Raw genomic sequence first — 19,130 nt, forward strand, 5'->3', positions numbered from 1 at the left:
TTTCCACGGCCAATTGAACTGTGTGTTCAGCAAGCAGTTACCAGGCAGCAGTGACCAGTTACCAGGCAGCAGAAAGCAGTTACCAGGCAGCAGTGACCAGTTACCAGGCAGCAGCAAGCAGTTGTGAGAGTTTGAGAGGCTTTTCACTGCCTATCAACTGCATGTGAAAGGGTAGAAACACACTAGGCTGCATAGCATATGTGTTTTCCATAGCACATAGTGGCAAACACATATGTGATTCTGCCTACTGTGTTCCTACCCTCAGGCCCCATTCACACTAGAGCGTTTTGCCAGCGATTTCTGCAAAACGCTCAAGCACTAGCGCTTTTTAAAGTGCTAGTGCTAGTGCTATAAAACCCTATGGGCCCGTTCTTACTTGGGCGATTTGCGTTAATCACTAGCAAATAACGCAAAATGCCAAACGCAAACGCGTAGCCTGCACCATTTTCAGGCGATTTCCCGGCAATCTTTTTTCAGTGCTACGGAAGCACTAAACGTAATTGCAGAAAAATCGCTGCAGTGTCCAGTGATCATCAGTATCACATCGACCTGCTTAATCGCTAATATAGACATGTTGAAAGAAGGGGTGAGGTGTTATGGATTCTACCTCCACACCTTCTGCTTGAGACAGAGGCGTAGCTAGGGTTTTCAGTGCCCGGAGACAAAGACAGTTTTTGCGCCCCCCTCCCGGAACAAAATGGGTGTGGCCACTCATCAGAATGTGGTCATAGTCATGGGTGGAGCCAAATGTTATTAAATTAGCCATATGTGCCGCCTTACCCTTTCAGAAAGCCAGATGTGCCCTCTGTTTCCCCCATTTAGATAGCCAGATATGCCCCCTTTAAATAACCTTTTTTCTGCTGCTAACACTTCTGCGCTCCTCTGCGGAGGGAGGAGGAGAAGCAGGGGCACTTCGGGCAGCCAGCGAGCCACCTTTCATTTATGTGGGGGAGCAACGGGTGTGCTGAGTGCCCTCAAAGTGCTGCGCCCAGGGACACATGTCCCCCCTGGCCCACCCATAGCTACGCCTCTGGCTTGAGAGTCTGCTACACATTAAACCAATGTCCTGGATAAATAGCAGAGCTCCAAATATATCTTTAAACAGATGAACTTAGAAAATATAGTCAAAATATAGGTTTTGAGTCTTCTTTATTTCTCCACTTCATGATAGCATAGCATTGTTTGGCTCAGAGGATTAGTGAGTAGGCCTTGTTGCCATGAGGCCACAAGTTCAAATCCCCTGAATGTGAGTAAGAGTGAGAAAACTCTTTTGCATAAATTCATACTAATTATATTATTTTCCTAAATGTACGTATCATTGCATAGATTCAGACTAATTACCATCTTATTTGCATTAATGTACATAGCATTGCATACATTCAGATTAATGAGCTACTTGACCATCCTTTTTTTTTTTTTACAATTGCATTTAGATTCAACAGCAGAACAGCAGATGACACTCACTAATCTTTCAGCTGGCTGTACATCTAGTGATATTGTGGCCCAATCGACCATCAATAATGTGATCACATTGAAAATTGGTGCTGCAACAATCTTTCCCTGATTGAAGATTTGGCTTAATGTACCAATCAAACAGGAAGGAAAATGTCGGTCCGACATGGTCGATTGGGTGCACAGTGGTAATGGTGTGTGATATCGACTGATATCAAATGACGAATGCAACAGACCCCCAGCCGTTGTCCCCACAATTAAATGTGCTCCCCACCCTGCTGCACGGATTGGTTCAGGGGACTTCTGTCCAGTGCCCCCAATCCCCCGTCACCAGAACCATCGTGAACACGGGATTCTGCCCACACGGTCGCGCGCACAGCCCCGCACACTGCACCGATGTCCTGCGGCTGCAGCAGCTCCTGTCGTGGATTTGAGGTTCACATCTGGGTGGCAGTAAAGGTTAATGATATTAAATGATGTTGGCCCCCACAGCGTCGTTTAGCGACGGACATGGTGGATTGTTAAGATCCCTGATGATCCAGCGCAAATTACCGCAATCGTTTACTTCCTGTTTTAGCGTGTAGTAGCGTGACAGTGCGAGCAGGAACAGGCATCGCTTGATGACCGTCGTCAAGGACCTGTGGGTGGTGAATAGGTAGCTTAAAGGACCTCTGTTGCGAAAATCTTAAAATTTATAATACATGTAAACATATACAAATAAGAAGTACATTTCTTCCGGAGTAAAATGAGCCATAAATTACTTTTCACCTATGTCGCAGTCACTTGCAGTAAGTAGTAGAAATCTGACATTACCAACACATTTTGGACTAGCCCTTCTTCTCATGGGGGGTTCTCAGAGTTAGCTTTAATTTTAAAAGCAATAATGAATGGCAGTTGGTCTGTCCAAGTGTCAAAGAAGTGTGCAGCGAGTATGGAGGCTGGTCAACATCTTTGTATAAATCTTTTTCAGGGAATGTCTTTATAAAGAATAAAGACCATGCTGAGAATCCCCCATGAAGTAATTGACTCATCCAAAACATGTCGGTAATGTCAGATTTCTACTACTTACTTTAAGTGACAGAAACAAAGTAGAAAAATAATGTATGGCTCATTTTACTGTGGAAGAAATTTACTTCTTATTTGTATGTGTTTTACATTTTAAGGTTTTTGCGACAGTTATTATTATTTTTTATTATTTATTGTATTTATTCTTTATTGTATTTATTATTTATTGTATTTATAAAGCGCCAACATATTACGCAGCGCTGGACATTAATTTAGGTTACAGACAATATTTAGGGGTGACAAAGAGCAATACGACAATACAGGAATACAAGAAAACCAGATCACACAGCACAGTACAAGGTAATGCTTAGGCAGTCACTGGAGGGAAGCATGGAGATTAGGCAAGTTAGGTTCACTCATATGCATAGCATGGGTGCACAGTAATGGAGGTGCATGATCAGGTAAGACACAAAAGGAGGAGGACCCTGCCCAAAGGCTTACAATCTAGAGGGAAGTTAGGGACACGAGAGGTAGGGGACCAGGGTATAGCTGTGGGTTTAGAGCAATTGTGAGGGGTGGTAGGCCAGAGTGAAAAGGTGAGTTTTGAGGGCCTTCTTGAAGGTGTTGAAGGAGGGGGCTGCCCTAATGGGTGGAGGTAGGGAGTTCCATAGTGTTGGAGCGGCTCTTGAGAAGTCTTGGAGGCGTGCATGGGACTGGGTGATGCGGGGGACGGTCAGGCGAAGTTCATTGGAGGAGCAGAGTGAGCGGCTTGGTGTGTATCTCTGAGTAAGATCAGAAATGTAGGTTGGACAGGTTTTGTGGACGGATTTGTAGGTCAGACACAATATCTTAAATCTGATTCTGGACTGGATAGGAAGCCAGTGGAGGGATTCACGGAGGGGAGCCGCCCTGGTGGAGCGATGGGAGGAGTGGATAATTCTGGCTGCCGCATTCATGATGGACTGCAGTGGGGCTATTCGGGTCATAGGGGGACCAGACTGAAGGGCATTGCAGTAGTCGAGGCGGGAAATTATGAGGGCATGGGTGAGGAGTATGGTGGTGGCAGAGGTCAGGAAAGGGCAAGTGTTACAGATGTTACGAAGGTGGAAGTTGCAGGACTTTGTGAGGTTTTGGATGTGGGGAGTGAAGGAGAGTGCGGAGTCCAGGGTGTCACCCAGACAGCGGGCTTGAGAGGTAGGGCGAATGGTAGTGTGGTTAACAGTGACCTGCACATCTGGGAGGTCCAGGGATGACCGGGGTGGGAAGATCATAAATTCCTCTTTAAAATAGCAGACTCTCAAACATAAGATAGTTTGAATCCATCGCACATCACCGCTGCTTTCAAAATGTCTATATAGGGATTGGGCAGTCCAATGATATGTTAATTAGCCTGAATTTATATACATGTCAAAAGACTTATGCTATAGCCAGATTGAAATCTGAGCACACTGAAGCCCTGTGTGATATCAAAGTATCTATTCAAAAACTGCAGGAGGAGAATTCACAGCTTAAGGAGGAGATCCGGAAAATACAAATATTAAATCATTCAAAAGAAGAGGTGACAACAAAACATACAAAGGCTTCCACAAGTCTTGCGCTGATTGAGAACAGCACTGTACACAACACACAAGATGCAGTAAACACCAAAGACAGCCACAGCCAGCCGGACCCCTCCCCAATTGCTACCAACACATCCTCACCCAACACTTCAGAACCCATCCACAGCCAACCAGGCCCCTCCCCAAATGCTGCCAAGACTGCCTCACCCAACTCTCCTGTGCCCAAGCCTAAACAACAAACAAATGGCTCCTATAAACCTCACAGTCCTGACATTGTGCTGATTATAGACTCTAATGGACATACCTGGACAAAAAGAGACTCTTTCCAGGGAAGAATGTCATTAAAATTATCTGCTCAACTATTGAACAAGCAGCAGGGGTCATTAATAAGCCTTATTTCACTGACCCAAAACATCTCATCCTGCACACCGGCATCAATGACATCAAACAAAACACAGCAAACCAAGAAACTATCACAGACAAATTATCACAAATAGTTAAAAGGTCACAGCTGAAATTCCCTAATACAAAGATTATCGTATCTGCCCTGCTCCAAAGAAAAGATATCCCTCACTAGACAATCCAACAAATTAATGCAGAGCTGGCCTCCAATCTCAGATCCTCACCAGGCATACAACCAGCTCGACCAGCGTTCGCACCACTGGGTCCCACCCAGACGGGACTGACCCAGCTCGACCAGCGTTCGCACCACTGGGTCCCACCCAGACGGGACTGACCCAGCTCGACCAGCGTTCGCACCACTGGGTCCCACCCAGACGGGACTGACCCAGCTCGACCAGCGTTCGCACCACTGGGTCCCACCCAGACGGGACTGACCCAGCTCGACCAGCGTTCGCACCACTGGGTCCCACCCAGACGGGACTGACCCAGCTCGACCAGCGTTCGCACCACTGGGTCCCACCCAGACGGGACTGACCCAGCTCGACCAGCGTTCGCACCACTGGGTCCCACCCAGACGGGACTGACCCAGCTCGACCAGCGTTCGCACCACTGGGTCCCACCCAGACGGGACTGACCCAGCTCGACCAGCGTTCGCACCACTGGGTCCCACCCAGACGGGACTGACCCAGCTCGACCAGCGTTCGCACCACTGGGTCCCACCCAGACGGGACTGACCCAGCTCGACCAGCGTTCGCACCACTGGGTCCCACCCAGACGGGACTGACCCAGCTCGACCAGCGTTCGCACCACTGGGTCCCACCCAGACGGGACTGACCCAGCTCGACCAGCGTTCGCACCACTGGGTCCCACCCAGACGGGACTGACCCAGCTCGACCAGCGTTCGCACCACTGGGTCCCACCCAGACGGGACTGACCCAGCTCGACCAGCGTTCGCACCACTGGGTCCCACCCAGACGGGACTGACCCAGCTCGACCAGCGTTCGCACCACTGGGTCCCACCCAGACGGGACTGACCCAGCTCGACCAGCGTTCGCACCACTGGGTCCCACCCAGACGGGACTGACCCAGCTCGACCAGCGTTCGCACCACTGGGTCCCACCCAGACGGGACTGACCCAGCTCGACCAGCGTTCGCACCACTGGGTCCCACCCAGACGGGACTGACCCAGCTCGACCAGCGTTCGCACCACTGGGTCCCACCCAGACGGGACTGACCCAGCTCGACCAGCGTTCGCACCACTGGGTCCCACCCAGACGGGACTGACCCAGCTCGACCAGCGTTCGCACCACTGGGTCCCACCCAGACGGGACTGACCCAGCTCGACCAGCGTTCGCACCACTGGGTCCCACCCAGACGGGACTGACCCAGCTCGACCAGCGTTCGCACCACTGGGTCCCACCCAGACGGGACTGACCCAGCTCGACCAGCGTTCGCACCACTGGGTCCCACCCAGACGGGACTGACCCAGCTCGACCAGCGTTCGCACCACTGGGTCCCACCCAGACGGGACTGACCCAGCTCGACCAGCGTTCGCACCACTGGGTCCCACCCAGACGGGACTGACCCAGCTCGACCAGCGTTCGCACCACTGGGTCCCACCCAGACGGGACTGACCCAGCTCGACCAGCGTTCGCACCACTGGGTCCCACCCAGACGGGACTGACCCAGCTCGACCAGCGTTCGCACCACTGGGTCCCACCCAGACGGGACTGACCCAGCTCGACCAGCGTTCGCACCACTGGGTCCCACCCAGACGGGACTGACCCAGCTCGACCAGCGTTCGCACCACTGGGTCCCACCCAGACGGGACTGACCCAGCTCGACCAGCGTTCGCACCACTGGGTCCCACCCAGACGGGACTGACCCAGCTCGACCAGCGTTCGCACCACTGGGTCCCACCCAGACGGGACTGACCCAGCTCGACCAGCGTTCGCACCACTGGGTCCCACCCAGACGGGACTGACCCAGCTCGACCAGCGTTCGCACCACTGGGTCCCACCCAGACGGGACTGACCCAGCTCGACCAGCGTTCGCACCACTGGGTCCCACCCAGACGGGACTGACCCAGCTCGACCAGCGTTCGCACCACTGGGTCCCACCCAGACGGGACTGACCCAGCTCGACCAGCGTTCGCACCACTGGGTCCCACCCAGACGGGACTGACCCAGCTCGACCAGCGTTCGCACCACTGGGTCCCACCCAGACGGGACTGACCCAGCTCGACCAGCGTTCGCACCACTGGGTCCCACCCAGACGGGACTGACCCAGCTCGACCAGCGTTCGCACCACTGGGTCCCACCCAGACGGGACTGACCCAGCTCGACCAGCGTTCGCACCACTGGGTCCCACCCAGACGGGACTGACCCAGCTCGACCAGCGTTCGCACCACTGGGTCCCACCCAGACGGGACTGACCCAGCTCGACCAGCGTTCGCACCACTGGGTCCCACCCAGACGGGACTGACCCAGCTCGACCAGCGTTCGCACCACTGGGTCCCACCCAGACGGGACTGACCCAGCTCGACCAGCGTTCGCACCACTGGGTCCCACCCAGACGGGACTGACCCAGCTCGACCAGCGTTCGCACCACTGGGTCCCACCCAGACGGGACTGACCCAGCTCGACCAGCGTTCGCACCACTGGGTCCCACCCAGACGGGACTGACCCAGCTCGACCAGCGTTCGCACCACTGGGTCCCACCCAGACGGGACTGACCCAGCTCGACCAGCGTTCGCACCACTGGGTCCCACCCAGACGGGACTGACCCAGCTCGACCAGCGTTCGCACCACTGGGTCCCACCCAGACGGGACTGACCCAGCTCGACCAGCGTTCGCACCACTGGGTCCCACCCAGACGGGACTGACCCAGCTCGACCAGCGTTCGCACCACTGGGTCCCACCCAGACGGGACTGACCCAGCTCGACCAGCGTTCGCACCACTGGGTCCCACCCAGACGGGACTGACCCAGCTCGACCAGCGTTCGCACCACTGGGTCCCACCCAGACGGGACTGACCCAGCTCGACCAGCGTTCGCACCACTGGGTCCCACCCAGACGGGACTGACCCAGCTCGACCAGCGTTCGCACCACTGGGTCCCACCCAGACGGGACTGACCCAGCTCGACCAGCGTTCGCACCACTGGGTCCCACCCAGACGGGACTGACCCAGCTCGACCAGCGTTCGCACCACTGGGTCCCACCCAGACGGGACTGACCCAGCTCGACCAGCGTTCGCACCACTGGGTCCCACCCAGACGGGACTGACCCAGCTCGACCAGCGTTCGCACCACTGGGTCCCACCCAGACGGGACTGACCCAGCTCGACCAGCGTTCGCACCACTGGGTCCCACCCAGACGGGACTGACCCAGCTCGACCAGCGTTCGCACCACTGGGTCCCACCCAGACGGGACTGACCCAGCTCGACCAGCGTTCGCACCACTGGGTCCCACCCAGACGGGACTGACCCAGCTCGACCAGCGTTCGCACCACTGGGTCCCACCCAGACGGGACTGACCCAGCTCGACCAGCGTTCGCACCACTGGGTCCCACCCAGACGGGACTGACCCAGCTCGACCAGCGTTCGCACCACTGGGTCCCACCCAGACGGGACTGACCCAGCTCGACCAGCGTTCGCACCACTGGGTCCCACCCAGACGGGACTGACCCAGCTCGACCAGCGTTCGCACCACTGGGTCCCACCCAGACGGGACTGACCCAGCTCGACCAGCGTTCGCACCACTGGGTCCCACCCAGACGGGACTGACCCAGCTCGACCAGCGTTCGCACCACTGGGTCCCACCCAGACGGGACTGACCCAGCTCGACCAGCGTTCGCACCACTGGGTCCCACCCAGACGGGACTGACCCAGCTCGACCAGCGTTCGCACCACTGGGTCCCACCCAGACGGGACTGACCCAGCTCGACCAGCGTTCGCACCACTGGGTCCCACCCAGACGGGACTGACCCAGCTCGACCAGCGTTCGCACCACTGGGTCCCACCCAGACGGGACTGACCCAGCTCGACCAGCGTTCGCACCACTGGGTCCCACCCAGACGGGACTGACCCAGCTCGACCAGCGTTCGCACCACTGGGTCCCACCCAGACGGGACTGACCCAGCTCGACCAGCGTTCGCACCACTGGGTCCCACCCAGACGGGACTGACCCAGCTCGACCAGCGTTCGCACCACTGGGTCCCACCCAGACGGGACTGACCCAGCTCGACCAGCGTTCGCACCACTGGGTCCCACCCAGACGGGACTGACCCAGCTCGACCAGCGTTCGCACCACTGGGTCCCACCCAGACGGGACTGACCCAGCTCGACCAGCGTTCGCACCACTGGGTCCCACCCAGACGGGACTGACCCAGCTCGACCAGCGTTCGCACCACTGGGTCCCACCCAGACGGGACTGACCCAGCTCGACCAGCGTTCGCACCACTGGGTCCCACCCAGACGGGACTGACCCAGCTCGACCAGCGTTCGCACCACTGGGTCCCACCCAGACGGGACTGACCCAGCTCGACCAGCGTTCGCACCACTGGGTCCCACCCAGACGGGACTGACCCAGCTCGACCAGCGTTCGCACCACTGGGTCCCACCCAGACGGGACTGACCCAGCTCGACCAGCGTTCGCACCACTGGGTCCCACCCAGACGGGACTGACCCAGCTCGACCAGCGTTCGCACCACTGGGTCCCACCCAGACGGGACTGACCCAGCTCGACCAGCGTTCGCACCACTGGGTCCCACCCAGACGGGACTGACCCAGCTCGACCAGCGTTCGCACCACTGGGTCCCACCCAGACGGGACTGACCCAGCTCGACCAGCGTTCGCACCACTGGGTCCCACCCAGACGGGACTGACCCAGCTCGACCAGCGTTCGCACCACTGGGTCCCACCCAGACGGGACTGACCCAGCTCGACCAGCGTTCGCACCACTGGGTCCCACCCAGACGGGACTGACCCAGCTCGACCAGCGTTCGCACCACTGGGTCCCACCCAGACGGGACTGACCCAGCTCGACCAGCGTTCGCACCACTGGGTCCCACCCAGACGGGACTGACCCAGCTCGACCAGCGTTCGCACCACTGGGTCCCACCCAGACGGGACTGACCCAGCTCGACCAGCGTTCGCACCACTGGGTCCCACCCAGACGGGACTGACCCAGCTCGACCAGCGTTCGCACCACTGGGTCCCACCCAGACGGGACTGACCCAGCTCGACCAGCGTTCGCACCACTGGGTCCCACCCAGACGGGACTGACCCAGCTCGACCAGCGTTCGCACCACTGGGTCCCACCCAGACGGGACTGACCCAGCTCGACCAGCGTTCGCACCACTGGGTCCCACCCAGACGGGACTGACCCAGCTCGACCAGCGTTCGCACCACTGGGTCCCACCCAGACGGGACTGACCCAGCTCGACCAGCGTTCGCACCACTGGGTCCCACCCAGACGGGACTGACCCAGCTCGACCAGCGTTCGCACCACTGGGTCCCACCCAGACGGGACTGACCCAGCTCGACCAGCGTTCGCACCACTGGGTCCCACCCAGACGGGACTGACCCAGCTCGACCAGCGTTCGCACCACTGGGTCCCACCCAGACGGGACTGACCCAGCTCGACCAGCGTTCGCACCACTGGGTCCCACCCAGACGGGACTGACCCAGCTCGACCAGCGTTCGCACCACTGGGTCCCACCCAGACGGGACTGACCCAGCTCGACCAGCGTTCGCACCACTGGGTCCCACCCAGACGGGACTGACCCAGCTCGACCAGCGTTCGCACCACTGGGTCCCACCCAGACGGGACTGACCCAGCTCGACCAGCGTTCGCACCACTGGGTCCCACCCAGACGGGACTGACCCAGCTCGACCAGCGTTCGCACCACTGGGTCCCACCCAGACGGGACTGACCCAGCTCGACCAGCGTTCGCACCACTGGGTCCCACCCAGACGGGACTGACCCAGCTCGACCAGCGTTCGCACCACTGGGTCCCACCCAGACGGGACTGACCCAGCTCGACCAGCGTTCGCACCACTGGGTCCCACCCAGACGGGACTGACCCAGCTCGACCAGCGTTCGCACCACTGGGTCCCACCCAGACGGGACTGACCCAGCTCGACCAGCGTTCGCACCACTGGGTCCCACCCAGACGGGACTGACCCAGCTCGACCAGCGTTCGCACCACTGGGTCCCACCCAGACGGGAACTTAACCACTTAACCACTTAACCACTTAACCACTTAACCACTTAACCACTTAACCACTTAACCACTTAACCACTTAACCACTTAACCACTTAACCACTTAACCACTTAACCACTTAACCACTTAACCACTTAACCACTTAACCACTTAACCACTTAACCACTTAACCACTTAACCACTTAACCACTTAACCACTTAACCACTTAACCACTTAACCACTTAACCACTTAACCACTTAACCACTTAACCACTTAACCACTTAACCACTTAACCACTTAACCACTTAACCACTTAACCACTTAACCACTTAACCACTTAACCACTTAACCACTTAACCACTTAACCACTTAACCACTTAACCACTTAACCACTTAACCACTTAACCACTTAACCACTTAACCACTTAACCACTTAACCACTTAACCACTTAACCACTTAACCACTTAACCACTTAACCACTTTTTCTGTATATGTGGAAGTAAGGTCTTGATATATTATCTTGCAGTCTTGGGATTTGAACCCACAGTCTCACCATTACAAGGCCTGCTCACTAGCACTATGAGCCACAGACTGCTGTGCAAACTGCCGGATGAAAAAATAAAGAAGTCTCAAAGAACCCACTTTGACTTTATGAGCAAGCTTTTTCTTCTTTAACACATTTTGCTGGCCATGTCAGTTAAGCTTGAGACTAGTTTAGTGGCTAAGATAACAGACTCTCAAGCACAAGGTTATGAGTTCAAACCTATACCACTTAACCAATACTTTCTATGTTAACCAATGTACAGTAGTGACCAATAGAGGCTATACCACAGGAAAGCACCTGGCTGCAATACCTACATATGAATTGACTAGAAATGTATAGGCAGCCATGGGAATTGCACTGCAGGTGAAATGTCAGCCCGGAATTGCTGCATTGCCATTGACTAGCAAACCATAGGGTCTTCCCTGCAACAAAGAACCAGGCTAGGATAGCTACATACAGGTCCATAACTACAAATAATCAGCACATGCAACTTCAGTGTACCCCATTCCTTCAAGGAAGCCCTCACTACAACTTAACTCACTCACAGTAACAAAGGAGACCATCCTTATGATCTGTTTTTTATTGCATACATGTTCTGGGTATCACAACAATTATAATGTCCACACTTCATTTATAGCCCTGCAAAATGCTCCCCCACACAGTGACAATTACCAATGGTACTCAAAGGAAAGGAGGTGAACTTTGGGGGGCCACATCAAACTTTCACTGGAGGGACCACATAAATTCTACTTACACCACTCATAGACAAGTAACTGGTATTACTTTAAAGAATGTATATATAAAACCCTCTCACTTCTCACTTAAACATTTATTTTTTTTAAATTCAAGTGAATGCCTGCCACAGTTGGATACATAGGAACTCTGTGGACAGCCACAACTATGATGATGTGCTACCCAGGGCTACAGGAGCCAAGTTAAAAGAGGTAAAATATATGCGAAAATACTATAGCTAATGATGTTTGAAGACTATTACTGGCAAGTCTACCTCTTAATATCAAAGTTTCCAATCATATCATTTTAGCCCTTTTAAATCTATATCTCTCACTAAAGCTATATCACCATCTTTCATCACAGCCATAGCAGAGACTAATGGTTAACAGCTCTGACTCTGACATAGGCAACCTGAGTTCAAATCCCAGCTCTTCCTTTTCAGTAAGCCAGCAACTATTAGTTAACATTTTCTATACAAATATTGGAATAATTATTACCTCAAAGGATATCTCTCTCTGCACATTTCTCTATCAATATTCATATCCCTAAGAATATTTTATAACTCTATCATTATCATCATCTCCATCTCCTCCTCCTCCTCTACTGACTGCCATAGTGTACTAGATAAAGCCTCAAACTCTTACATAGACATTACAGCCTCAAATCTTAGCTCTTCCTTCTCAATAAACCTTCACCTATTATTAAGGAATTCTACACAACTATTAATATTATTAGTATCTCTGGATAACTCACTCTACATATTTTACTATCAATTTTCATATCAATATCATTTTCTATAGCTATATCATCATTTTCTTCTTCTTTTATCAATGTTAATCTCTATGCAATTTCAAAATTATGCAAACCTGTATTTAGTCTATCTTTTGCTATTTATAAGGTACATTCTTGATATATTTGTGTAATTTTGTATCCATTTTTCATTGCCATACCAATGATACTAATATAAATACAAATGTATCTATACATTAATCCAAATCTTTTCAATCATCTCCAACAAAAACCAATGTATTTCTGTTACAACATAAAACACATAACATATATACCACACTTTTCTCCTGCCAGACTCAAAACACCACAGCTGCAGCCACTAGGCCACACTCTACAGCCAGTAGCAGTGTTAGGGAAACTTGCCTAAGGTCTCCTACTGAATGTTATAATTTAAGTAGGCCTCAGTTACTTGGCCTGAGTTATATGTAAAAGGCTTGTCCGCAGTGTATGCCTTTAAAATAAATAGAGGTTTTGTGATGCAGGCAGAGGCATCTCAGGGTCTGCATGTAGCAGAGGATACACACAGATACTGAGAACATGTTCCTAAAAGAAGGCCATCGGACTACTCTGACCTTAACACTACACCACAGGAACAGAAAACATTGGCCATATTTACTTATCATCCACGTTCCTGCATATGGGTCAAATGCCTCATTGATTATTAATCAAGTAGGTGTGTATGATGACACCACAAGTGGGTCCACCAATAATCTGGTCTAGGGGGTGGCGAAGATGATGTCATATTTAACTATTTCCTAGTCAGTATAAAAGGCTGAGGGAGCTACGACAGCTCACTTCTGCTTCTGCTTCTTCCTTCTGCACTAGCTAGCAAGCCTGACTGGGACGACTTCTAAGCATGTTCTTCCTTTCTGTAATCTGATATAATGTATGCTGTACATAGGTAGTTTAGTGTAACGTAGTTAGGAAGAAGGTACCTGATAGACTCCAGCAGGGAGTCTAATCACGAGCTTGCAACGCAACATGAAGATTGGCATAGCTAGGATATGATGACTGTATCTATCTGTCTTTCTGTGACTTGAATAAATAACGTAAACATTGAAGAAGCCTGAGAAAGTCTATATCCTGTTTGCGGTGTGGAGAGTCAAGTGATCTCACATTCTGTGAGACGATGGTGTCGAAGCAAGGTGATAAGAACAGTTTATAACACTAAACAGGTGCTGGCTTACTTAAAAGGCAGAGCCAAGATTCAAACCCTGGTCTCCTGTGTCAGAGGCAGAACATTTCACCATTACACCATCCAGCCACTGACTTAAAGGGCTTGATTCACAAATCCATGTTTACTCTTATCACAGTCACTGTAGCATTTTGCACACACTAAAACACGTTTAGCATTTTTCACACACAAACACAAATTTACACCCCAAATCATAGCAATTTTCACACAAATATTTTTTACTTTCACACACAAAAGGCCACAATTTTGCACACAAATTCCCATTTGCCCAAAAACAAATTACATGTGCTATAACACTAGCACAACCACGATAAAAGTTATTACAGCTTTGTGAATCAAGCCCCAAAAGTGCTAAAAACAAAAAATCATTTGCCAATTACTCTAATTTAATACAAATTATATACTTCTTCATCTCCTCATCTACCACACTGTAGTCAAAATCACTGCCATGTTGTTACAAACAACACTCACTAATCATATAGGCCACCACTTCCTAGGATAATGCAAAACCCATGAAAAAGTAAAAGGCATTTAAATGCTACATCCATCTAGGCTCTAAGCACCCAATTACACTACAGCATTTTGCTAACTATTTCAACATAACGCTCAAGCACTAGCACTTTAGTGCAATAATACCCTATGGGCCTATAGAAAACCAGGCCTGGTCTCACTTGGCCAATTTGCATTCACCACCAGCATTTAACACAAATCACCAAACGCAAACATGTAGCCTGCACCATTTTCAGAACATTTCCCAGCAATCACATTTAGTGCTATAGAATCACTAATCACAACCACGCAAACATCACTACAAGGTCCAGTGATTTTCCCACAATATTTGTGACAAAACACTCCCACAAAACACCAACAATAATCACCACCATTTTACACCTTTAGGTTTGCATAGATATAATACATAGCCTTAGAACACCCACAAGCTGTGTCAGAGCTATGGCGCATCATGTTGGATCACTGACTCAGTGTCTCTTGGGTCTAAGGTTCAAGCCCTGCTCTTAACAATTGATAACTATCACTTTATATTCTCATTTAATCTGTCAGGTGTCAAAAAAGAAAAAACTCATGAAAACTGTTTGCAACAGTATTTTTTTTTAATCAAATCTAGAGATGGTGTGGTGGTATAGCAGATTGTACTCTTCATTTGCACTGCTGGCATACTTAGTTCAAACCTGGCCTCAAATCCACATAAAATTAAACATTTTGCATCAGTTTCCTCACACATTTCAAAAACAACACTAATGAAAACATTGCAGTGGCTGGATGGTGTAATGGTTAAGGATTCAACCTCTGACACAGACATCCTGCGTTCAAATCCTGAGTTCAAAGCTTGACTCTTCCAGTTCCTAAGCCTATTTGATAACTTGACATTGGCCTAGGCTCCCTAACGGCCCACATTCTCAGGCAACTGTTTTGGCCTGTCACCAAGCCAGCGACAGCTCGTCACCAGGTCCCTCCGCATACACACGGCAGAGGGACCTGGCAACTGATGCAGCAGAAGCTGTCACTGTTACTCCTCCCCCCACCGGAAGCCCATTGTATCTGTAACGATCGGTGAAGCACAGAGAGGATCTGATTACCAGTGATCTGCAGTATCACTGATAATCCGATATACTAGCTAACCTCTGTTCACCTGAGTAGAGTGTAGTGTTAGGTGCAACAGTAACACTTAGAGGACTAGGCCTCAGTGCAGCAAGGGGTACTGCACAGATTCCTTCCGCAGACCTGAGCTCTCCAAGACAGGAGGAGTCAGACTGACAGTAGGAGGGACAGACTGGAAGTAACCTTCAGGAGGAAGGATTACTAACAGAGCGAGGAACCGCCTCTAACAGTAAGGTCGATTCTCGAGGTCAGACAAGCAAGGTCGTACACACACGAACAGATAAAGTACAAGATCAGGAGGCAAAGGCAGAGTCAAAGTACAGGCAGGGTTCAGCAACGGGGTATCAGATATATCGGGGTACAAAATCAGGAGGCAGAAGCAGAGTCAAGGAACGAGCCGGGGTTCGGCAACAGAGTATCAGAAATATCGAGGTACAAGATCAGAGTTCGGAAGGGTAGTCAAGGCAGACAAGAGTCATAACAGATAATCACAATCAAACTAGTACTTTAGCTATCAACAGAATCTAGCTAAGTGTAGGATTACAGCTCCAGCTGGTCCCGGCACACTTGCGGATCTGACTACGGATCTGGGTGCTCCCACCTATGTGATCGCAACGCCAGACAAGGAGCAACTGAACAGCCAGCAGTATATATACACAGGTGTCCCCCCAGCACCTCCTTGAGTGCTGGACCAATGGGGAGTGGAGCTAGAGTCAACTGACCAGCCTGGTCAGCTGACTCCCTTCTGGGTGTCATAAATTTTGTCTGAGTGCGCGCACGCACGTCACTCAGAACCTTGAGGGACTATGAGTCCCAGCCACAGTAGCCCCACTCTGCGGTGTCTCCACAGCAGGGGTATGCATAGTAACCGCCGCGTCTAACGCGGCGGTTTCCCTGCACTCCGTATGCCTCTCCATGGGGACAGCCGCCTCATGCTGGGAGGAGGCGGCTGCCTCCCCATGTGTGCGGCCACTGCACGCGGAAAGAGCCACCGAACACTGGCTCATGGCGGCAGCTCTTCCGCGTTTTCTCACAGTATCCCTATCTTGTTGCTGTCACTAGTCCACGTACTCACGCAAACTAGCGACAGTTGCAGCGGAGTTGCAACGGCAACTGTCGCCAGGCAATTGAGCGGTTCAATCACCTAGCGACGAGCGACAGTTCAGGGTGCGCACCCATGCAACATCGCACACTCACAGGCGACCTGTCGCCACAACACGCGCACACCACGTATTGCGGCAACAATTGTAGCCCATGAAAATGGGCCATAACACTGCAACTGCATACTGATGATTACAACATAGTGCTTCCAATTCAAACAATTGGAGTCTATCATTACAAAAACACAATGTTATTTCTCTTGTCTGTTTCTTTATCTTGCCATTATAAACAATTAGTGACCAGGGATGATAACAATTTAACAAGTTTTAGGATAATTTGATGTAACTTGCTACAGTAACAAAAAATTTACATTAGCCAAGTTCAAAAATGCATAATCTTTCCAATAACAACACAGATGTCTTGAGGCTACCACCAGAGCTGGGACAAGGTCCTCCAGCACCCAAGGCTGAGACACCAAAGTGCGCCCCTCCATCCCTCCCACCCCAGCTGTCACACACTGATTGCTATTAGACTAAGAAGGCCACAGCACCCACAACCTCCCCAACACCTTAATATCTAGTTATCTGGCTTGCAGTCACTGCTATGTATCCCCTTTTCTTCTTTCTTTCTGCTTCATACACAATTAGGAATGACAGCTGAATGAATTGTGCGCCCCCTCCTACACTGCACCCTGTGGCTGGAGCCTCTCCAGCCTATGCCTCAGCCCAGCCCTGGCTACAACCACCCAGAGCCACAGGGCCACCACTGCAACCATGCACAACAGGAGGCACTGTGTACAACAAAACACCCATTAATAAACAAGCCTGATGGCTGGTAATTACATATAATTAATAATAATACATTATTACCATATAATTGACCTGAGACATTCATGTATTTACTGGATAGTGTAATGGTTAAGGGCTCTACTTATAAAACAGGCAAACTGGGTTCTAATCTTGCCTCTTCCTTTTTAGTAAGCCAACACCTATTCAGCAGGAGACCTTCAGCAAGACTCCCTGAGGCTCCATTCACACCTAAAACCACAATAAGCCAGCAATTACCACTACCATTTGGCAGGACTAATTTTTCCACAATTAACGCACAAAAATCACTGGACACTGTAGCAGTTTGGGGGCAAACACAATTAGCGTTTCTATACATGCTAATCACAATCACTCCAAAATCACTAGCAAACCACTGCATGTAACACATTTGCAGTTAACACTATCCACAAACACAGCAGTGTGTTACATGTGCTCACAGTTTTTAAAAACCACTAGCAGTTTGCCTTGCGCAGGAATCGCGCAATTCCCACTCAAGTGTGAATGGACCCTGAGGGTCACACATAACATCACATTGAAGGTCACATTTTATGTCATGTGCAGGGTTTTTAGGGCATTTTTTGCAGCATTTTTGCTGCATTTTGGGTGAAATTACTTTGCTAAAACACTTTTTGGAAGCCTTATCGGAAGGTTTCTACATTAGTACATACTGTAAGTTGGCCCAATATAATCATCTTACAAACATCTGCTCTTTCTAGCCAGGAAAATTCCATCTTAGGGCCAGTGCACAACAAAAATCTCTAGTCAGGCTCGGACTGAGCCACCAAACCACCAATGGTCCCATCAGTGGGCCCCTCCTGGGGGCCCCAGAGCTAAGAGGGAGGGGGGCACAGCTTGGAAGGGAGGGAATTGGGCACAGAGCAGCAGGGAGGGGGGGGAAGCCTCCCCCCCTCCCTCACCTAGAGGCCCCCCTTTTCACGCACCCCCCTCCTTCAGAAGTGCAGCCAGCAGCAAGCAGAGAATAGCTACAGAGCTTCAGATGATGCTAGCTCCACTCCACATGCCGCTGCTTTCCTGCTGGTCTCTGTCTCCTACAGTGACGCTGTCCAATCACGCTCTCACAGTACTTCCTGCGAGAGCCTGATTGGACAGCGTCACTACAGGAGACGGAGACCAGCAGGGCAGCAGCAGCGGCATGCGGAGCGGAGCTAGCATCATCTGAAGCTCAGTAACCTATTCTCCACTCATTGCTGGCTGCACTTCTGGAGGAGGAGGGTGCGCAGAAGGGGAGGCCCCTAGGTGAGGGAGGGGGGGAGGCTTCCCAGCTGATCTGTGCCCACTGCCCCCCCTTCCAAGCTGGGGGGTACTTGCATTTTGTGGGGGTAACTGCCACCAACTTGATTGCATTGTGTGGGGGTATCTGCAGCCAACCTGATTGCATTTTGTGGAGGTATCTGCAGCCAACCTGATTGCATTGTGTGGGGGTATCTGCAGCCAACCTGATTGGATTGTGTGGAGGTATCTGCAGCCAACCTGATTGCATTTTGTGGGGGTATCTGCATCCAACCTGATTGCATTGTGTGGGGGTATCTGCAGCCAACCTGATTGCATTTTGTGGGTGTATCTGCAGCCAACCTGATTGCATTGTGTGGGGGTATCTGCAGCCAACCTGATTGCATTTTGTGGGGGTATCTGCAGCCAACCTGATTGCATTTTGTGGGGGTATCTGCAGCCAACCGGA

The sequence above is a fragment of the Hyperolius riggenbachi genome, chromosome 2, assembly GCF_040937935.1.
Source record: "Hyperolius riggenbachi isolate aHypRig1 chromosome 2, aHypRig1.pri, whole genome shotgun sequence".
Lineage (NCBI taxonomy): Eukaryota > Metazoa > Chordata > Amphibia > Anura > Hyperoliidae > Hyperolius > Hyperolius riggenbachi.